At 48.6% G+C, this 21,561-nt stretch overlaps 1 protein-coding gene and 12 non-coding genes across 17 annotated transcripts in view; all 13 read right to left on the reverse strand.

Annotated features, from left to right (window-relative positions):
• Positions 1-2,576, reverse strand: part of VWA5B2 (von Willebrand factor A domain containing 5B2) — a 67,356-nt gene extending 64,780 nt beyond the window's left edge. For all 5 annotated transcript variants that reach the window (XM_070753757.1, XM_070753756.1, XM_070753754.1 and 2 more), the window contains exon 1: positions 2,262-2,576. The gene's annotated coding sequence lies outside the window, so the exon portion shown is untranslated. The remainder of the gene's footprint in view (positions 1-2,261) is intronic.
• Positions 2,577-9,654: 7,078 nt separating this feature from the next.
• On the reverse strand, positions 9,655-9,773 carry LOC139168710 (5S ribosomal RNA). Its single transcript, XR_011559379.1, has one exon. It is a non-coding gene; the product is annotated as a 5S ribosomal RNA (ribosomal RNA).
• A 1,042-nt stretch (positions 9,774-10,815) lies between these two features.
• Positions 10,816-10,934, reverse strand: LOC139168705 (5S ribosomal RNA). Its single transcript, XR_011559374.1, has one exon. It is a non-coding gene; the product is annotated as a 5S ribosomal RNA (ribosomal RNA).
• Positions 10,935-11,580: 646 nt separating this feature from the next.
• Positions 11,581-11,699, reverse strand: LOC139168685 (5S ribosomal RNA). The gene has a single exon (XR_011559355.1). It is a non-coding gene; the product is annotated as a 5S ribosomal RNA (ribosomal RNA).
• A 1,042-nt stretch (positions 11,700-12,741) lies between these two features.
• Positions 12,742-12,860, reverse strand: LOC139168697 (5S ribosomal RNA). The gene has a single exon (XR_011559366.1). It is a non-coding gene; the product is annotated as a 5S ribosomal RNA (ribosomal RNA).
• A 646-nt stretch (positions 12,861-13,506) lies between these two features.
• Positions 13,507-13,625, reverse strand: LOC139168699 (5S ribosomal RNA). The gene has a single exon (XR_011559368.1). It is a non-coding gene; the product is annotated as a 5S ribosomal RNA (ribosomal RNA).
• A 1,042-nt stretch (positions 13,626-14,667) lies between these two features.
• LOC139168708 (5S ribosomal RNA) lies at positions 14,668-14,786 on the reverse strand. The gene has a single exon (XR_011559377.1). It is a non-coding gene; the product is annotated as a 5S ribosomal RNA (ribosomal RNA).
• Positions 14,787-15,432: 646 nt separating this feature from the next.
• Positions 15,433-15,551, reverse strand: LOC139168709 (5S ribosomal RNA). The gene has a single exon (XR_011559378.1). It is a non-coding gene; the product is annotated as a 5S ribosomal RNA (ribosomal RNA).
• Positions 15,552-16,593: 1,042 nt separating this feature from the next.
• On the reverse strand, positions 16,594-16,712 carry LOC139168652 (5S ribosomal RNA). Its single transcript, XR_011559322.1, has one exon. It is a non-coding gene; the product is annotated as a 5S ribosomal RNA (ribosomal RNA).
• A 1,042-nt stretch (positions 16,713-17,754) lies between these two features.
• On the reverse strand, positions 17,755-17,873 carry LOC139168663 (5S ribosomal RNA). Its single transcript, XR_011559334.1, has one exon. It is a non-coding gene; the product is annotated as a 5S ribosomal RNA (ribosomal RNA).
• A 646-nt stretch (positions 17,874-18,519) lies between these two features.
• Positions 18,520-18,638, reverse strand: LOC139168665 (5S ribosomal RNA). Its single transcript, XR_011559336.1, has one exon. It is a non-coding gene; the product is annotated as a 5S ribosomal RNA (ribosomal RNA).
• A 1,042-nt stretch (positions 18,639-19,680) lies between these two features.
• On the reverse strand, positions 19,681-19,799 carry LOC139168666 (5S ribosomal RNA). The gene has a single exon (XR_011559337.1). It is a non-coding gene; the product is annotated as a 5S ribosomal RNA (ribosomal RNA).
• Positions 19,800-20,445: 646 nt separating this feature from the next.
• Positions 20,446-20,564, reverse strand: LOC139168667 (5S ribosomal RNA). Its single transcript, XR_011559338.1, has one exon. It is a non-coding gene; the product is annotated as a 5S ribosomal RNA (ribosomal RNA).
• Positions 20,565-21,561: the final 997 nt, after the last annotated feature.

Consider the following 21,561-nt stretch of genomic DNA (forward strand, 5'->3'; position numbering starts at 1 on the left):
AACTGCACTGAGTCCAGATGCAGATGAGAAATTTCACCAACTATATTTTGATAACTTTCACCCCAGGCGTGCAATTTATCTTCCCGTCCTAAAACTTTTTGATTACATCAATCACATTTTAATACTGGCAGAATCTCTCTGTCGCAGCAGGACTTAAGTGTGACAAATTGAGCCTCATGAATTAAATATTTGCAAGAGTAAAACAAGACATTAAAATAAGAGTTTCTCATTTGTTCTCAATCCAAGCAGTATCCCCAGTATGGCATAGTGGTTAAGGCTTGTGACTAATACCATGAAAATCCAAGTTTACATCCACCCTTAATTTCCAATAAATAACAACAACAACAACAACAACAGAGTTGGAAGGGACCTTGGAGATCTTCTAGTCTAACCCCATGCTTAGGCAGGAAAACCTATACTACTTCAGACAGATGCAACATCTTTTTTTAAATTTCCAGTGTTGGAGCATTCACAACTTCTGGAGGCAAGTTGTTCCACTGATCAACCATTTTGACTGTCAGGAAATTTCTCCTTACTTCTAAGTTGCTTCTCTCCTTGATTAGTTTCCACCCATTACTCCTTGTTCTATCCTCAGGTGCTTTGGAGAATAGCTTGACTCCCTCTTTTTTATGGCAACCCGAGATATTGAAAGACTGCTATCTGGTCCTCCTTTTCACTAAACTACCCATGCCCAGTTCCTGCAACCGTTCTTCATATGTTTTAGCCTCCAGTGCCCTAATCATCTTTGTTGCTCTTCTCTGCACTCTTTCTAGAATCTCAACATCCTTTTTCCATCGTGGCGACTAAAACTGAATGCCGCATTCCAAGTGTGGCCTTACCCAGACCTTATAATGTGGTATTAACCCTTCATGTGATCTTGATTCTATTTATTTATTGGATTTATATATCGCCCCTCTCTGAGGACTCGGGGCAGCTTACAACATATAAAAGAAAAACAATACACGTGTCCAAAATCTACTTAATTTCAACAAAATAATCTAATCTAAAATCCCCAGTTACATTAAGTCAGTCATTCCCACTCAAACAACAAACATACATAACATTCATCGGCGGGGTGGTGGTAGTGGAGTCTAATAGCCCCAGGCCCCGCTGCATAGAAGAGTCTTCAAACTCTTGTGGAAGGCAAAGTGAGGAGGGAGGGGGCAGTAGGTATGGGAGGAGGAGTTGATTCCTATTTGCCTTTATCCAGGAGATGAAGTACACCTGTCAGAATTAGGTCTGGAAACAGGAAGAAAGTCTTCAAAAGGCATCAATCCCTCTGTTAATGCAGCCTAGAACTGTGTTGGCTTTTTTGGCAGCTGCTGCACAGTGCTGGCTCATTTTTATAATATGGAATTCATAATTCCACAGGGTTATCATGGGAGAAAATAGAGAAGGGAATGCCATGTACGTCGGGATGAAAATAAGTGGAATATTATTATTATTATTATTATTATTATTATTATTATTATTATTATTATTATTATTATTATTAATTGGATTTGTATGCCGCCCCTCTCCGTAGAATATAAATGTAACAAGCAAAAAAAAATTAAATTTAGACCTGATGCATGTGCAAACCCGCAAACCAAACTGAATACCCCTTAAAGTTATCTTGATTTGTGATGCGTTTAGCAGCCCCAAGCGAATGGGCTGTAAGATGGATTCCTTTTGCCTGAATTGGTGGGGTGAAAGTTTGCCAAGGATAATATCCTAGATCAAATTTAGGACGATTGATGAATTACCAGGGCAATTTGAACCCGCAAACTCCATAGACTGGACCATCTGAAGAGGCCTCCTGTCCAGATCTTCTTTATTTCTCTTTGGAAGCAATCGGTTGTTCAGTCTTGTGTGCCTCCAAGCTGGGGTATTTTACAAGAGAGACTCAGAAACATTTTGTGGGACATTACAGTAAATAATTAATACGGTAGATGTGCAAGAATACAGAATTACAGGTCCATCTATGATGCAGCAGCAGGACTATTTCCTAATATACCCAGGTATATGGGTCATGTCCTTCTTCTGTTAAAAAAAATATGGGTCACATCTGTATTGGAGTCTCTTGATCATTAAAATACCTACCAAGCAAGTAAGCATTTTTTTTAAAAAAAAGAATGAGTAAGTTATTTATTACTCACGAGTTTTGCCCAGGAATATCCTATTCATAAAAGGCTGTCCAAAAAGATTCAGGATCCCAATATGCATTTATTCTATCACTCATTTACTGTCTTCGAAGTTAGCCAAGACATTTAAAAGCTTACCTGGAGAATGTCACACAATCTGCAGTCTTAATCCAGCTTGATTTTAGAAGAATTCATATGGCTTCAGCATCCTTCCTCCTGCTTTTGGGGTGCACTCCTTCTCATCAGTGGTGAGCAGAAGTCTAATTTTGCAAGGCTCCAGCTTCTGTCGTTTCCCTTTCGAGGGGAAAAGTGGCAGGTTTCCCACTTCTTTGTGCATTTGCTCACCCATACGCTCGCACACCCTCTCTACTGCAGACTCTCTTCGGTACTGGCTTCCTCAGTGCTGTAGCACTATCGCTCTGCTTCCTCTCTGCCAGAAGAAAGGGAACTGAGCAGGTCCAAGCAGATCCCAGTTAAAGGGCCAGGACATCTGCACAACTCTGCTAACAGAGGAGGAGAAGAAGGCAGCTGATTCTCAGCAAGTGCTAGTTTGCCTTTATCCAGCTGATGAAGTACACCTGTCAGAATTAGGTCCAGAGACAGAAAGAAAATCTTAGAGAAACTCCACTCACTCATTCACTCACTCACACACACACACACACAGAGAGACAGACAGACTCCAAATTACAGGTAGTCCTCAACTTACGGTCACTTATATAGGGTTAAATAAGGTTCAGGAGGGAAGTGTTTTTAATAGGAAAGTGAACACAAGAACAAGGGGACACAATCTGAAGTTAGTTGGGGGAAAGATCAAAAGCAACATGAGAAAATATTATTTTACTGAAAGAGTAGTAGATCCTTGGAACAAACTTCCAGCAGACCTGGTTGGTAAATCCACAGTAACTGAATTTAAACATGCCTGGGATAGACATAGATCATTGTAAGATAAAATACAGGAAATAGTATAAGGGCAGACTAGATGGACCATGAGGTCTTTTTCTGCCGTCAGTCTTCTATGTTTCTATGTAACTGAGCCCAATATTTCGGTGGCTAAGAGAGGCATTTGTTAAGTGAGTTTGGCACCACTTTACAACTTTTGCTGCTGCCTTCGTTAAGTGAGTCACTGCAGCTGTTAAGTGAATCTGGCTTTTCTGACTTTCCTTGTCAGAAAGTTGCAAAAGGGAATTTGTGTGATAATGTTGAACAGTCATTAAACAAACTCTTATACCTCAAGGACTACCTGCACACAATTTGGACCAAAGCCCTATTTTACCTCTAAGTATCTGGAACCCTCCCTGCTGTTTTGTTTAAAAGATGCAAAGTTGATTGACGTGCAAGGAATAGCACACAGCAGTAGATCTCGGAACTGGAGAAAAGTCCAAAATATTAAAAGGAGACATCTCAGGAACTGCAGGCAGTGCATACCAAACATTCTTCTATATTCAAAGAGGAAATGAAAACACAAACCTTATTTTCAGCTGTATAGACAAGAATCCTCTGACTCCTTATGATGTTGATCACTTTACACCGCAGTAGATAGCTCAGCTTAAACAAGGGCCATTTGCAATTGCTGTGGGAAGTCAGAGTCTTGCAAGAACAATAAAATGCTTTCCCATCCTTAGGGCAGTATTGGGCTGCCCCCAGTACGCCTTGGATTACCGATCCGGTACAAGAAACAGCAATGCGTGTGCATCTGCGTGCCTCCCCCATGCACCCCTTGCAAGAATTTGCTTCTACATATGCGCGGAAGCAAAGAAATCAGCAAAAATCAGCGATTTTTGGCAATTCTCAGCCTCTTTGCTTCCACACATGGGCAGAAGCAAAGAAATTGGTGAAAATTGCCAAAACTCTTGCGCATATGAACATCCTCACGTGAGATTTTGGCATTTTGCAGTGATTTCTTTGCTCCTGCACATGTGCAAAAGCAAATTGTTGCATGGGTGTGTGGTGGGGAGGCGTGGTGGGGATGCGCAGATGCAGACCTGGACTGGCCTCCAGGATCAATCCAATAGGGAAAGGTTAAGTGCAGCCCTTCACTGTTTACAGGGTAATTATTCATCAATCAATGAATCAATAGATTCATCAATCTATTGGTTCAATTTACTTTACTTGAGGTAATGAGTGTCAGTACCAGGGGCAGGTTCCTGTTACCTTCCTACCTGTATATTGCATGCACATCGTGACATTTCACTCTCGGAAGACTCGGGGTGGCTTACAACATATAAAGAAACAGTAACAATATCCTAAATCCAATATTAAATTTAAATTAACTAGTCTAAAATCAAATTCGTTAAAAATCAATCATTCTCGTTCATACAATCAGGCATCCATTAATCGGTCAGAGGCTAGTATCTAGTGGCACCAGGCCTGTAGGCCCAAATAGGTCTTCAAGCTATTGTGGAAGGCGAGGAGGGTGGGGGAAGTACTAATCTCTGGGGGGAGCTCGTTTCAGAGGGGCCCCCCCACAGAGAAGGCTCTTCCCCTAGGCCCTGCCAAGTGATATTGTCTAGTTGATGGGACCCCAAGAAAGCCGATTCTGTGGGTCCTGTATGTATGTATGTGAATAGGTAGGTAGGTAGGTAGATAGATAGATGATAAACAGGCAGACACACACACACACACACACAGAGCGAGAGAGAGAGTAGGCAGACAGGCAGATAGAACCACACCCTGTGCTAAGCACAGTGTCTATATAGCTGTCTAATAATCTACTTCCTAGTTAAACAGTAGAATTACACTATTTTTTCTCTCTCTCTTCAGGCTTCCTCTCCTTGAATGGAGGGTGAACTACTAAAGTTTCTGCCCTACCTGGGAATCAGTGAGCCTTCCTAACCAGACCAATTTGTGCTGCAAAATATCACAACAACCACAAGGCAGTACAGAGAAATACTGTACTGTCTGGCTGCCACCTGAAGCTTGCCTGGATTTTTGCAGCTAAAATAGAGTGGACCTGCTTAAACGATGACGCATCCAGGGCTACAACTTCAACGCCTCCCATTCCTTATCTTGGTTACTCCAGGCAGTTTCCTACATCCTGACTCCAGTCCTGGGGCCAAGCCAAGAGCAAAGTTGCCAGCATTAATAACATACTAGAGCTCAATCATAAGAACAGCATACTTTTTTTTTTCTTGAGGAAAACAAACCACTGCTACTGTCTTCTGAAAGTTTGGCTTCACCTGGTCCTCAACTTAGTTTAGTGACCGTTTGAAGTTACAATGTCACTGAAAAGTGACTTACGGCACACTTACAACTGTTGCAGCATCCACCACGATCAGGATTCAGACGCTAGGCAACTGACTCACATTTATGACAGTCGCAGGGTCCCGAGGTCATGTGATCCCCTTTGGCGACCTTCCGACAGGCAAAATCAACGGGAAAGCCAGGTTCACTTAACACCCGTGTTACTGACTTCACAACAGCAACGACTCACTTAACAACTGTAGAGAGAAAACTCATAAAATTGCAAAACTAACTCTTCAATTGTGTTGCTCAGCAACAGAAATTTGGGGTTTGGTTGTAGTGTTGCAAGGGTTCCTTTTCTTTTCCATTTCCCCACAAGTATCTGCAAAAAAGAAATTGGAATAAACTGCTTGCAGAGAAGTTAGTACCTTTATCAATACTCCGATATTTGGCTTTTGTTCCTTTTAGCACACCTGAAATTCCTTCTTATAGACATAAATGGGTGGAGGGAGGAAAAAAGAAAATGAGAGAGAATTCTTTGCCTCTAATTGATACCCCTTCTGCTGCTACTCTCTTTATCCATATCAAGGCAAGGCCTCCTCTCAAAGTTTGGAAATTCTACTTCCAAACTTACAAGCATAATTGGAACTGGAACTTCTCTTCCTAAGTGATGTGGTCATTAAGTAAGCTGCACCTGATTTTTACCACCTTTTTTTTTTGGCTGCAGTCACTAAGCAATTCCCACTTCTCCTGATGACTTTATTTATTTTATTTATTATTTATTTATTATTTAGATTTGTATGCCGCCCCTCTCCGCAGACTCGGGGCGGCTCACAACAAAACGAAACAGTTCATAACAAATCTAAATTATAGTTTTAAAATATTTTAAAATCCCATTTACTAAACAAACATACATACAAACATACCATTCATAAATTGTATATGCCCGGGGGAGATGTCTCAGTTCCCCCATGCCTGATGACAAAGGTGGGTTTTAAGGAGCTTACGAAAGGCAAGGAGAGTAGGGGCAGTTCTAATCTCTGGGGGGAGTTGGTTCCAGAGGGCCGGGGCCGCCACAGAGAAGGCTCTTCCCCTGGGGCCCGCCAACCGACATTGTTAGTTGACAGGACCCGGAGAAGGCCAACTCTGTGGGACCTAATCGGTCGCTGGGATTCGTGCGGCAGCAGGCGGTCTCGGAGATATTCTGGTCCGATGCCATGAAGGGCTCTATAGGTCATAACCAACACTTTTAATTGTGACCGGAAATTGATCGGCAACCAATGTATATACAATTTCTTAGTAGTTTGCATTAGGAAAATAATTGCCTCTGACCTATTGCACAGCAAGGCTCTCAGCATCTTCTCTAATGAGCCAAATCAAGAATAGAATAGAATACTTCATTGGACAAGTATGATGGATACACAAGGAATTTGTCTTTGTGTACATTGACAATGTGTACATAAAAGAAAAGATACAATTGTCAAGAATCATGAGGGTAGAAATAAGCAATCAGTATTAATAAAAATTGTAAGAATACAAGCAACAAGTTACTCATACAATCATTAGTGGGATGAGATGGGTGATGGCAACAATGAGAAGATTAATAGTAGTGCAGACTTAGGAAATATATTGCTCAAAAGAATATAACACATCCTAGAACTGAATGAATGAAACATTCTCATTGAATACTTTGTTGTGTACAGATGAATGTGCACAACAACATGTGAAATTGATTGTCAGTGTTGCTTCTTAAGTGGACAGTATGATTTCACAGAAGTTTGATTTACTTGGAGTTATATTGTGTTGTTTAAGTGCTCCCTTTACTTTTTGAGCAGTGTGGTTTGACAGGGTTGAGGGAATTATTTGTTTAACAGAGTGATGGCATTAGGGAAAAAAGTGTTCTTGTGTCTAGTTGTTCTGGTGTGCAGTGCTCTACATCATCGTTTTGAGGGTAGGAGTTGAAACAGTTAGTGTTCAGTTTGCGAGGGGTCAGTAAACACTGCACAGCAATTGGAAACTGCTGCGCGCTGTTCTCTTGTCTTGTGCACAGGCGCGCAGGCTCCGATATTGAAAAAAAGCACGTCAGAGTTGGAAATTGCCATGTGGCATTTTCTCATTATGTGCATGGCTACACAGCCGCGCAGCTTAGAGGGAACATTGATCACGATCCTAAAATTTATAGCAACATTTTATCCCACGAAGTATCGGCATTCTACTTTCTCAAATATTTTCAGGACAAATTTGGAATTGTATATGTTGATAAAACAAGGCATGGCCTCTCCAACAGCAGGGCCTGGGTGTTCTCCATGTTTTTTTAAATAAACAGATGTTCTAAAGTTGCCCTAGCAACTCTAATCTTGCATAGAAATATGAAACAGTAGAAGCTGCAAAATGACAAGGATCTGTTAATCCACGGACTGCCCAAAGGGAATAAAATGTTCCACTGGAAATACATGACTTGCTGCCCAAAGGTGCTTTGCAAAAGGCAACTAGACTTTATTTGGGGGTGGTTTTCTTTGTTTCTTTTCTTTTCGAACTAAAGAAACTTCTAGGATGAAAAGTGAAATGTCTTTTTAAAAAAGCCTTTTGAAAACCACCTTTTCGGAAAAATCACTTGGTTCACTGAGGAGCTCTACAGACATCATATCGATTGCTACAAGCATAATATTGATTGTGATATTGTTTTAAGTATCAAATGATAGTCTTGTACCATTAAATGAAAAAATACAAGCATAATTACGGAACTGTAGGTTAAAACATATGAAGAATGGTTGCAGGCACCATGAAAAGAAAGAATAGGTGTTCCAGTATATGAAGGGTTGCGACAAAGAAGAAGGAGTCAAACCATTATCCAAAGCACTTGAAGAAGCAAGGGGTGGAAGCAATGGGTGGAAACTAAACAAGGAGAAAAGTAACTTAGAAATAAGGAGGACATTTTTTGACAGTCACAACAGTTAATCCTAGAAACTATAAAGCCCTTCATGGCATCGGGCCAGAATATCTCCAGGACCGCCTTCTGCCGCAGCAATCCCAGTGACAGATTAGGTCCCACAGAGGTGGCCTTCTCCGGGTTCCGTTGATGAAACAATGTCGTCTGGTGGGGACCCAGGGGAAGAGGCTTCTCTGTGGTGGCCCCGACCCTCTGGAATCAACTCCCTCCAGAAATTAGGACTGCCCCTACACTCCTTGCCTTTCGCAAACTCCCCCTGGCCGTTCCGTTTTATGTATGGTTTGTTTGTGGTGTTTTAAACATTGGATCTGTACTGTGTTTTGTTGTTGTGAGCCGCTGTGAGTCTCCGGAGAGGGGCAGCATACTAATCTAATAAATAAATAAACTAATTAAATAAATAATCCGCTCCGAGTCTTTGGAGAACGGCGACATACAAGTCTAATAAATTATTATTATTATTATTATTATTATTATTATTATCATCATCATCATCATCATCATCATTAGTTGTGATTGCTTCAACACTTGAGGATTTCAAGAAGATGTTTGAAAACCATCTATCAGAAATAGTGTAGGGTTTACTACCTAAGCAGGGGGTTGGACTAGAAGACTCCCAAGGTCCCTTCCAACTCTGTTATTATATTCAATTCCATTCTATTCAAAAACATGTTAATCCAAGAAACCAGGTATTGGTGACCCACTCCAGGGAAACAATATACTGTACTGTAACCATGATTTTGGTGAGTAACACCACTGCACACATCGGTTCTGGGGATCCTCCTGGTCATCAATTTAGCAAAGATGCAACTCACTTTGTCACCGCACAGCCTACAAACAGAAGGTTGGGCTGAATTGCAGTGCTAAGCCAAGGACTACCTGGGCAACAGGCAACTCAGATTTCAAGCTTTTGTTGAATGGGCGGCTAAGGAGGATCTTGGGAGAGGGATGGACAAGATTTAATCTTAATCTTGACTTAAGCCTTTTCTCTCCTTTTAGATATTTCTTACTTCTTCCTGTCCTCTCTACGTTTGAAGATCGGAAAATCTCCTTTTGCTTTCCGGAATTTATATACATGTGCACAAGGAGACGACACGTACAGGTGCTTGCACACATATGAACAGATAGCCCTTGACTCGAAACAATTAACCTAGCGTCTCTAGAAGTGCCCACGAGCACTGTAGAAAGGGCTTTCTGACCGTTTTTCGCACCTAGGACCCTCGCAGCAACCCCACGGCCCGGCGATCCAAATTCGGGAACGGACGATGTAACTGGAAACGTCCAGGGTGGTCCGATGGTCCTTCGTAATCCTGCCAGCGGACATTGGACAGGGAGTCAGTGGGGCTAGCAGAGTCGCTTAACCACAGATGAAACAGGTATTAAAATGGCCGCAAAGGGGGCAAAAGGCTACAGCACCCGGTATTCCCAGGCGGTCTCCCATCCAAGTCCTAACCAGGCCTGACCCTGCTTAGCTTCCGAGATCAGACGGGATTGGGCGCTTTCAGGGTAGTATGACCGTAGACAACAATAAAGCTGTTTGCTGCTGCCTTAAGCAACCCCCAGTGCCCCCTGTTCCAGCCCTGCTACAGAATCCGACTCAGAGTCTCGTCAGGTTCCTACAGGCCCATGGCTTCTCCTTTGCCTGCTGCTCAGCATGTCTCTTTCAAACAAACCGGCTCTGGAGGTGGGCCTCTTGGGTTCTTCCCACAACTCGATTATTCTCCTCTTAACCTAGCAAGCCTCGATGCCTCACGGACGGCTCCCGGCCCGGCCTGCTGGTCGCTCCCGGACTCCATTCCGATGGAACCTGCAGACAAAAAGCAGGGGCCGCACACTCTGCCATGCAGGGCAGGCCGTTCCCACTCTGGCTCAACAGATACAAAAGGCCAGCTGCCAACCAGACCTTGATCACGGGCGGAGGCCGGCACAAGAAGGGCGGAATTCAAATCTTGACTTAAGCCTTTTTTCTCCTTTTAGATGATATCTTACTTCTTCTTGTCGTCTCTACGTTTGAAGTTTTGAAAATCTCCTTTCGGTTTCCGGAATTTATATACATGTGCACAAGGAGAGGACACGTACAGGTGCATGCACACATATGAACAGATAGCCCTTGACTCGAAACAATTAACCTAGCATCTCTAGAAGTGCCCACGAGCACTGTAGAAAGGGCTCTTTGACCGTTTTTCGCACCTATGACCCTCGCAGCAACCCCACGGCCGGGCGGCCCAAATTCGGGAACGGATGATGAAACTGGAACCGTCCAGGGTGGTCCGATGGTCCTTCGTAATCTTGCCAGCGGACGTTGGACAGGCAGACAATGCGGCTAGCAGTCGCTTAACGACGGATTGACACACTTCCCGACGGCGGTCCTTCTGGTCACCACTGTGCAAAGATGAAACTCACTTAACAACCGCCTTGCCTACACAAAGAAAGTTAGGGCTGAATTGCGGTGGTCAGCCAACGACTACCTACGTTTCGGGCGGGCTGGGAAAAGCAGGGTTGCCTTCTGTTGGCCAGGCTTCTAGCGGCAGCAAAGGTATTAAAGTGGTCGCAAAAGGGGGCAAAAGCCTACAGCACCCAGTATTCCCAGGCGGTCTCCCATCCAAGTACTAACCAGGCCTGACCCTGCTTAGCTTCCGAGATCAGACGGGATCGGGCGCTTTCAGGGTAGTATGGCCGTAGACAGCAATCAAGCTGCTTGCCGCTTCCTTTAGGCAACCCTCAGCATCTCCTGTTCAAGTCCTGCTCGGGAATCCGAGCCAGGGTCTCATCGGGTTCCCACAGGCTCATGCCTTCTCCTTTACCTGCTGCTCAGACAATCTTTGTCACACATACCGGCTGTGGGGATTTCTAGGGTGGGCCGCTGGTCTCTCCCGGACTCCATTCCCACGGAACGTGGAACGTAGAAGAATCCCCGTGGCCGTTAATCCATGTTTGGAGATGGGCAATGGAAATCGCACCGTCCCAGAGTCGTGCGATGGTCCTTGGAAATGTTCCCAAAGGATGTCTGACAAAGTCAGTGCAGCCAGCAGACACGCTTAACGACAGATGATTCAGTGGCGACGGCAGTCCTTGTGGTCACCACTGTGACAACTCACTACGCCATCACCCTGCCTACAAGGGCAAAGTTAGGGCTGAATTGCGGTGCTAAGCCAAGGACTACATGGCTATCACGCAACTTGGGTTTCAAGCTTTGGTTGATTGGGTGGCAAAGGAATATCATGGGAGGGGGACGGGCGGGACTGTGGAAAGGGAAAAGCAGCCTTGCATTCTGTTGGCTAGGTTGGCAGCGGCAGCAAAAGTCTCAAAGTGGCAGCAAAAAGGGGCAAAAGCCTACAGCACCCGGTATTCCCAGGCGGTCTCCCATCCAAGTACTAACCAGGCCTGACCCTGCTTAGCTTCCGAGATCAGACGGGATCGGGCGCTTTCAGGGTAGTATGGCCGTAGACGACAATCAAGTTGTTTGCCGCTTCCTTAAGCAACCCCCAGTGCACCCTGTTCCAGCAATGCTACAGAATCCAACTCAGAGTCTCGTCGGGTTCCCACAGGCCCATGTCTTCTCCTTTGCGTGCTGCTCAGCCTGTCTCTTTCAAACAAACCGGCTCTGGAGGTGGGCCTCTTGGGTTCTTCCCACAACTCGATTCTTCTCCTCTTAACCTAGCAAGCCTCGACGCCTCACGGACGGTTCCCGGCCCGGCCTGCTGGTCGCTCCCGGACTCCATTCCGATGGAACCTGCAGACAAAAAGCAGGGGCCGCACACTCTGCCATGCAGGGCAGGCCGTTCCCACTCTGGCTCAACAGATACAAAAGGCCAGCTGCCAACCAGACCTTGATCACGGGCGGAGGCCGGCACAAGAAGTGCGGAATTCAAATCTTGACTTAAGTCTTTTTTCTCCTTTTAGATGATATCTTACTTCTTCTTGTCGTCTCTACGTTTGAAGTTTTGAAAATCTCCTTTCGGTTTCCGGAATTTATATACATGTGCACAAGGAGAGGACACGTACAGGTGCATGCACACATATGAACAGATAGCCCTTGACTCGAAACAATTAACCTAGCATCTCTAGAAGTGCCCACGAGCACTGTACAAAGGGCTCTTTGACCATTTTTCGCACCTATGACCCTCGCAGCAACCCCACGGCCGGGCGGCCCAAATTCGGGAACGGACGATGAAACTGGAACCGTCCAGGGTGGTCCGATGGTCCTTCGTAATCTTGCCAGCGGACGTTGGACAGGCAGACAATGCGGCTAGCAGTCGCTTAACGACGGATTGACACACTTCCCGACGGCGGTCCTTCTGGTCACCACTGTGCAAAGATGAAACTCACTTAACAACCGCCTTGCCTACACAAAGAAAGTTAGGGCTGAATTGCGGTGGTCAGCCAACGACTACCTACGTTTCGGGCGGGCTGGGAAAAGCAGGGTTGCCTTCTGTTGGCCAGGCTTCTAGCGGCAGCAAAGGTATTAAAGTGGTCGCAAAAGGGGGCAAAAGCCTACAGCACCCGGTATTCCCAGGCGGTCTCCCATCCAAGTACTAACCAGGCCTGACCCTGCTTAGCTTCCGAGATCAGACGGGATCGGGCGCTTTCAGGGTAGTATGGCCGTAGACGGCAATCAAGCTGCTTGCCGCTTCCTTTAGGCAACCCTCAGCATCTCCTGTTCAAGTCCTGCTCGGGAATCCGAGCCAGGGTCTCATCGGGTTCCCACAGGCTCATGCCTTCTCCTTTACCTGCTGCTCAGACTCTCTTTGTCACACATACCGGCTGTGGGGATTTCTAGGGTGGGCCGCTGGTCTCTCCCGGACTCCATTCCCACGGAACGTGGAACGTAGAAGAATCCCCGTGGCCGTTAATCCATGTTTGGAGATGGGCAATGGAAATCGCACCGTCCCAGAGTCGTGCGATAGTCCTTGGAAATGTTCCCAAAGGATGTCTGACAAAGTCAGTGCAGCCAGCAGACTCGCTTAATGACAGATGATTCAGTGGCGACGGCGGTCCTTGTGGTCACCACTGTGACAACTCACTACGCCATCACCCTGCCTACAAGGGCAAAGTTAGGGCTGAATTGCGGTGCTAAGCCAAGGACTACATGGCTATCACGCAACTTGGCTTTCAAGCTTTGGTTGATTGGGTGGCAAAGGAATATCATGGGAGGGGGACGGGCGGGACTGTGGAAAGGGAAAAGCAGCCTTGCATTCTGTTTGCTAGGTTGGCAGCGGCAGCAAAAGTCTTAGAGTGGCAGCGAAAAGGGGCAAAAGCCTACAGCACCCGGTGTTCCCAGGCGGTCTCCCATCCAAGTACTAACCAGGCCTGACCCTGCTTAGCTTCCGAGATCAGACGGGATCGGGCGCTTTCAGGGTAGTATGGCCGTAGACGACAATCAAGTTGTTTGCCGCTGCCTTAAGCAACCCCCAGTGCCCCCTGTTCCAGCCCTGCTACAGAATCCAACTCAGAGTCTCGTCGGGTTCCCACAGGCCCATGTCTTCTCCTTTGCCTGCTGCTCAGCCTGTCTCTTTCAAACAAACCGGCTCTGGAAGTGGGCCTCTTGGGTTCTTCCCACAACTCGATTCTTCTCCTCTTAACCTAGCAAGCCTCGACGCCTCACGGACGGCTCCCGGCCCGGCCTGCTGGTCGCTCCCGGACTCCATTCCGATGGAACCTGCAGACAAAAAGCAGGGGCCGCACACTCTGCCATGCAGGGCAGGCCGTTCCCACTCTGGCTCAACAGATACAAAAGGCCAGCTGCCAACCAGACCTTGATCACGGGCGGAGGCCGGCACAAGAAGTGCGAAATTCAAATCTTGACTTAAGTCTTTTTTCTCCTTTTAGATGATATCTTACTTCTTCTTGTCGTCTCTACGTTTGAAGTTTTGAAAATCTCCTTTCGGTTTCCGGAATTTATATACATGTGCACAAGGAGAGGACACGTACAGGTGCATGCACACATATGAACAGATAGCCCTTGACTCGAAACAATTAACCTAGCATCTATAGAAGTGCCCACGAGCACTGTAGAAAGGGCTCTTTGACCGTTTTTCGCACCTATGTCCCTCGCAGCAACCCCACGGCCGGGCGGCCCAAATTCGGGAACGGACGATGAAACTGGAACCGTCCAGGGTGGTCCGATGGTCCTTTGTAATCTTGCCAGCGGACGTTGGACAGGCAGACAATGCGGCTAGCAGTCGCTTAACGACGGATTGACACACTTCCCGACGGCGGTCCTTCTGGTCACCACTGTGCAAAGATGAAACTCACTTAACAACCGCCTTGCCTACACAAAGAAAGTTAGGGCTGAATTGCGGTGGTCAGCGAACGACTACCTACATTTCGGGCGGGCTGGGAAAAGCAGGGTTGCCTTCTGTTGGCCAGGCTTCTAGCGGCAGCAAAGGTATTAAAGTGGTCGCAAAAGGGGGCAAAAGCCTACAGCACCCGGTATTCCCAGGCGGTCTCCCATCCAAGTACTAACCAGGCCTGACCCTGCTTAGCTTCCGAGATCAGACGGGATCGGGCGCTTTCAGGGTAGTATGGCCGTAGACGGCAATCAAGCTGCTTGCCGCTTCCTTTAGGCAACCCTCAGCATCTCCTGTTCAAGTCCTGCTCGGGAATCCGAGCCAGGGTCTCATCGGGTTCCCACAGGCTCATGCCTTCTCCTTTACCTGCTGCTCAGACTCTCTTTGTCACACATAGCGGCTGTGGGGATTTCTAGGGTGGGCCGCTGGTCTCTCCCGGACTCCATTCCCACGGAACGTGGAACGTAGAAGAATCCCCGTGGCCGTTAATCCATGTTTGGAGATGGGCAATGGAAATCGCACCGTCCCAGAGTCGTGCGATGGTCCTTGGAAATGTTCCCAAAGGATGTCTGACAAAGTCAGTGCAGCCAGCAGACTCGCTTAACGACAGATCATTCAATGGCAACGGCGGTCCTTGTGGCCACCACTGTGACAACTCACTACGCCATCACCCTGCCTACAAGGGCAAAGTTAGGGCTGAATTGCGGTGCTAAGCCAAGGACTATATGGCTATCACGCAACTTGGCTTTCAAGCTTTGGTTGATTGGGTGGCAAAGGAATATCATGGGAGGGGGACGGGCGGGACTGTGGAAAGGGAAAAGCAGCCTTGCATTCTGTTGGCTAGGTTGGCAGCGGCAGCAAAAATCTTAAAGTGGCAGCGAAAAGGGGCAAAAGCCTACAGCACCCGGTATTCCCAGGCGGTCTCCCATCCAAGTACTAACCAGGGCTGACCCTGCTTAGCTTCCGAGATCAGACGGGATCGGGCGCTTTCAGGGTAGTATGGCTGTAGACGACAATCAAGTTGTTTGCCGCTGCCTTAAGCAACCCCCAGTGCCCCCTGTTCTAGCCCTGCTACAGAATCCAACTCAGAGTCTCGTCGGGTTCCCACAGGCCCATGTCTTCTCCTTTGCCTGCTGCTCAGCCTGTCTCTTTCAAACAAACCGGCTCTGGAGGTGGGCCTCTTGGGTTCTTCCCACAACTCGATTCTTCTCCTCTTAACCTAGCAAGCCTCGACGCCTCACGGACGGCTCCCGGACGGGCCTGCTGGTCTCTCCCGGACTCCATTCCGATGGAACCTGCAGACAAAAAGCAGGGGCCGCACACTCTGCCATGCAGGGCAGGCCGTTCCCACTCTGGCTCAACAGATACAAAAGGCCAGCTGCCAACCAGACCTTGATCACGGGCGGAGGCCGGCACAAGAAGAGCGGAATTCAAATCTTGACTTAAGCCTTTTTTCTCCTTTTAGATGATATCTTACTTTTTCTTGTCGTCTCTACGTTTGAAGTTTTGAAAATCTCCTTTCGGTTTCCGGAATTTATATACATGTGCACAAGGAGAGGACACGTACAGGTGCATGCACACATATGAACAGATAGCCCTTGACTCGAAACAATTAACCTAGCATCTCTAGAAGTGCCCACGAGCACTGTAGAAAGGGCTCTTTGACCGTTTTTCGCACCTATGACCCTCGCAGCAACCCTACGGCCGGGCGGCCCAAATTCGGGAACGGACGATGAAACTGGAACCGTCCAGGGTGGTCCGATGGTCCTTCGTAATCTTGCCAGCGGACGTTGGACAGGCAGACAATGCGGCTAGCAGTCGCTTAACGACGGATTGACACACTTCCCGACGGCGGTCCTTCTGGTCACCACTGTGCAAAGATGAAACTCACTTAACAACCGCCTTGCCTACACAAAGAAAGTTAGGGCTGAATTGCGGTGGTCAGCCAAAGACTACCTACGTTTCGGGCGGGCTGGGAAAAGCAGGGTTGCCTTCTGTTGGCCAGGCTTCTAGCGGCAGCAAAGGTATTAAAGTGGTCGCAAAAGGGGGCAAAAGCCTACAGCACCCGGTATTCCCAGGCGGTCTCCCATCCAAGTACTAACCAGGCCTGACCCTGCTTAGCTTCCGAGATCAGACGGGATCGGGCGCTTTCAGGGTAGTATGGCCGTAGACGACAATCAAGTTGTTTGCCGCTGCCTTAAGCAACCCCCAGTGCCCCCTGTTCCAGCCCTGCTACAGAATCCAACTCAGAGTCTCGTCGGGTTCCCACAGGCCCATGTCTTCTCCTTTGCCTGCTGCTCAGCCTGTCTCTTTCAAACAAACCGGCTCTGGAAGTGGGCCTCTTGGGTTCTTCCCACAACTCGATTCTTCTCCTCTTAACCTAGCAAGCCTCGACGCCTCACGGACGGCTCCCGGCCCGGCCTGCTGGTCGCTCCCGGACTCCATTCCGATGGAACCTGCAGACAAAAAGCAGGGGCCGCACACTCTGCCATGCAGGGCAGGCCGTTCCCACTCTGGCTCAACAGATACAAAAGGCCAGCTGCCAACCAGACCTTGATCACGGGCGGAGGCCGGCACAAGAAGTGCGAAATTCAAATCTTGACTTAAGTCTTTTTTCTCCTTTTAGATGATATCTTACTTCTTCTTGTCGTCTCTACGTTTGAAGTTTTGAAAATCTCCTTTCGGTTTCCGGAATTTATATACATGTGCACAAGGAGAGGACACGTACAGGTGCATGCACACATATGAACAGATAGCCCTTGACTCGAAACAATTAACCTAGCATCTCTAGAAGTGCCCACGAGCACTGTAGAAAGGGCTCTTTGACCGTTTTTCGCACCTATGACCCTCGCAGCAACCCCACGGCCGGGCGGCCCAAATTCGGGAACGGACGATGAAACTGGAACCGTCCAGGGTGGTCCGATGGTCCTTCGTAATCTTGCCAGCGGACGTTGGACAGGCAGACAATGCGGCTAGCAGTCGCTTAACGACGGATTGACACACTTCCCGACGGCGGTCCTTCTGGTCACCACTGTGCAAAGATGAAACTCACTTAACAACCGCCTTGCCTACACAAAGAAAGTTAGGGCTGAATTGCGGTGGTCAGCCAACGACTACCTACGTTTCGGGCGGGCTGGGAAAAGCAGGGTTGCCTTCTGTTGGCCAGGCTTCTAGCGGCAGCAAAGGTATTAAAGTGGTCGCAAAAGGGGGCAAAAGCCTACAGCACCCGGTATTCCCAGGCGGTCTCCCATCCAAGTACTAACCAGGCCTGACCCTGCTTAGCTTCCGAGATCAGACGGGATCGGGCGCTTTCAGGGTAGTATGGCCGTAGACGGCAATCAAGCTGCTTGCCGCTTCCTTTAGGCAACCCTCAGCATCTCCTGTTCAAGTCCTGCTCGGGAATCCGAGCCAGGGTCTCATCGGGTTCCCACAGGCTCATGCCTTCTCCTTTACCTGCTGCTCAGACTCTCTTTGTCACACATACAGGCTGTGGGGATTTCTAGGGTGGGCCGCTGGTCTCTCCCGGACTCCATTCCCACGGAACGTGGAACGTAGAAGAATCCCCGTGGCCGTTAATCCATGTTTGGAGATGGGCAATGGAAATCGCACCGTCCCAGAGTCGTGCGTTGGTCCTTGGAAATGTTCCCAAAGGATGTCTGACAAAGTCAGTGCAGCCAGCAGACTCGCTTAATGACAGATGATTCAGTGGCGACGGCGGTCCTTGTGGTCACCACTGTGACAACTCACTACGCCATCACCCTGCCTACAAGGGCAAAGTTAGGGATGAATTGCGGTGCTAAGCCAAGGACTACATGGCTATCACGCAACTTGGCTTTCAAGCTTTGGTTGATTGGGTGGCAAAGGAATATCATGGGAGGGGGACGGGCGGGACTGTGGAAAGGGAAAAGCAGCCTTGCATTCTGTTGGCTAGGTTGGCAGCGGCAGCAAATTTCTTAAAGTGGCAGCGAAAAGGGGCAAAAGCCTACAGCACCCGGTATTCCCAGGCGGTCTCCCATCCAAGTACTAACCAGGCCTGACCCTGCTTAGCTTCCGAGATCAGACGGGATCGGGCGCTTTCAGGGTAGTATGGCCGTAGACGACAATCAAGTTGTTTGCCGCTGCCTTAAGCAACCCCCAGTGCCCCCTGTTCCAGCCCTGCTACAGAATCCAACTCAGAGTCTCGTCGGGTTCCCACAGGCCCATGTCTTCTCCTTTGCCTGCTGCTCAGCCTGTCTCTTTCAAACAAACCGGCTCTGGAAGTGGGCCTCTTGGGTTCTTCCCACAACTCGATTCTTCTCCTCTTAACCTAGCAAGCCTCGACGCCTCACGGACGGCTCCCGGCCCGGCCTGCTGGTCGCTCCCGGACTCCATTCCGATGGAACCTGCAGACAAAAAGCAGGGGCCGCACACTCTGCCATGCAGGGCAGGCCGTTCCCACTCTGGCTCAACAGATACAAAAGGCCAGCTGCCAACCAGACCTTGATCACGGGCGGAGGCCGGCACAAGAAGTGCGGAATTCAAATCTTGACTTAAGTCTTTTTTCTCCTTTTAGATGATATCTTACTTCTTCTTGTCGTCTCTACGTTTGAAGTTTTGAAAATCTCCTTTCGGTTTCCGGAATTTATATACATGTGCACAAGGAGAGGACACGTACAGGTGCATGCACACATATGAACAGATAGCCCTTGACTCGAAACAATTAACCTAGCATCTCTAGAAGTGCCCACGAGCACTGTAGAAAGGGCTCTTTGACCGTTTTTCGCACCTATGACCCTCGCAGCAACCCCACGGCCGGGCGGCCCAAATTCGGGAACGGACGATGAAACTGGAACCGTCCAGGGTGGTCCGATGGTCCTTCGTAATCTTGCCAGCGGACGTTGGACAGGCAGACAATGCGGCTAGCAGTCGCTTAACGACGGATTGACACACTTCCCGACGGCGGTCCTTCTGGTCACCACTGTGCAAAGATGAAACTCACTTAACAACCGCCTTGCCTACACAAAGAAAGTTAGGGCTGAATTGCGGTGGTCAGCCAACGACTACCTACGTTTCGGGCGGGCTGGGAAAAGCAGGGTTGCCTTCTGTTGGCCAGGCTTCTAGCGGCAGCAAAGGTATTAAAGTGGTCGCAAAAGGGGGCAAAAGCCTACAGCACCCGGTATTCCCAGGCGGTCTCCCATCCAAGTACTAACCAGGCCTGACCCTGCTTAGCTTCCGAGATCAGACGGGATCGGGCGCTTTCAGGGTAGTATGGCCGTAGACGGCAATCAAGCTGCTTGCCGCTTCCTTTAGGCAACCCTCAGCATCTCCTGTTCAAGTCCTGCTCGGGAATCCGAGCCAGGGTCTCATCGGGTTCCCACAGGCTCATGCCTTCTCCTTTACCTGCTGCTCAGACTCTCTTTGTCACACATACAGGCTGTGGGGATTTCTAGGGTGGGCCGCTGGTCTCTCCCGGACTCCATTCCCACGGAACGTGGAACGTAGAAGAATCCCCGTGGCCGTTAATCCATGTTTGGAGATGGGCAATGGAAATCGCACCGTCCCAGAGTCGTGCGTTGGTCCTTGGAAATGTTCCCAAAGGATGTCTGACAAAGTCAGTGCAGCCAGCAGACTCGCTTAATGACAGATGATTCAGTGGCGACGGCGGTCCTTGTGGTCACCACTGTGACAACTCACTACGCCATCACCCTGCCTACAAGGGCAAAGTTAGGGCTGAATTGCGGTGCTAAGCCAAGGACTACATGGCTATCACGCAACTTGGCTTTCAAGCTTTGGTTGATTGGGTGGCAAAGGAATATCATGGGAGGGGGACGGGCGGGACTGTGGAAAGGGAAAAGCAGCCTTGCATTCTGTTGGCTAGGTTGGCAGCGGCAGCAAATTTCTTAAAGTGGCAGCGAAAAGGGGCAAAAGCCTACAGCACCCGGTATTCCCAGGCGGTCTCCCATCCAAGTACTAACCAGGCCTGACCCTGCTTAGCTTCCGAGATCAGACGGGATCGGGCGCTTTCAGGGTAGTATGGCCGTAGACGACAATCAAGTTGTTTGCCGCTGCCTTAAGCAACCCCCAGTGCCCCCTGTTCCAGCCCTGCTACAGAATCCAACTCAGAGTCTCGTCGGGTTCCCACAGGCCCATGTCTTCTCCTTTGCCTGCTGCTCAGCCTGTCTCTTTCAAACAAACCGGCTCTGGAAGTGGGCCTCTTGGGTTCTTCCCACAACTCGATTCTTCTCCTCTTAACCTAGCAAGCCTCGACGCCTCACGGACGGCTCCCGGCCCGGCCTGCTGGTCGCTCCCGGACTCCATTCCGATGGAACCTGCAGACAAAAAGCAGGGGCCGCACACTCTGCCATGCAGGGCAGGCCGTTCCCACTCTGGCTCAACAGATACAAAAGGCCAGCTGCCAACCAGACCTTGATCACGGGCGGAGGCCGGCACAAGAAGTGCGGAATTCAAATCTTGACTTAAGTCTTTTTTCTCCTTTTAGATGATATCTTACTTCTTCTTGTCGTCTCTACGTTTGAAGTTTTGAAAATCTCCTTTCGGTTTCCGGAATTTATATACATGTGCACAAGGAGAGGACACGTACAGGTGCATGCACACATATGAACAGATAGCCCTTGACTCGAAACAATTAACCTAGCATCTCTAGAAGTGCCCACGAGCACTGTAGAAAGGGCTCTTTGACCGTTTTTCGCACCTATGACCCTCGCAGCAACCCCACGGCCGGGCGGCCCAAATTCGGGAATGGACGATGAAACTGGAACCGTCCAGGGTGGTCCGATGGTCCTTCGTAATCTTGCCAGCGGACGTTGGACAGGCAGACAATGCGGCTAGCAGTCGCTTAACGACGGATTGACACACTTCCCGACGGCGGTCCTTCTGGTCACCACTGTGCAAAGATGAAACTCACTTAACAACCGCCTTGCCTACACAAAGAAAGTTAGGGCTGAATTGCGGTGGTCAGCCAACGACTACCTACGTTTCGGGCGGGCTGGGAAAAGCAGGGTTGCCTTCTGTTGGCCAGGCT

The sequence above is a fragment of the Erythrolamprus reginae genome, chromosome 5 (assembly GCF_031021105.1).
Source record: "Erythrolamprus reginae isolate rEryReg1 chromosome 5, rEryReg1.hap1, whole genome shotgun sequence".
In the NCBI taxonomy this organism is placed as follows: domain Eukaryota; kingdom Metazoa; phylum Chordata; class Lepidosauria; order Squamata; family Dipsadidae; genus Erythrolamprus; species Erythrolamprus reginae.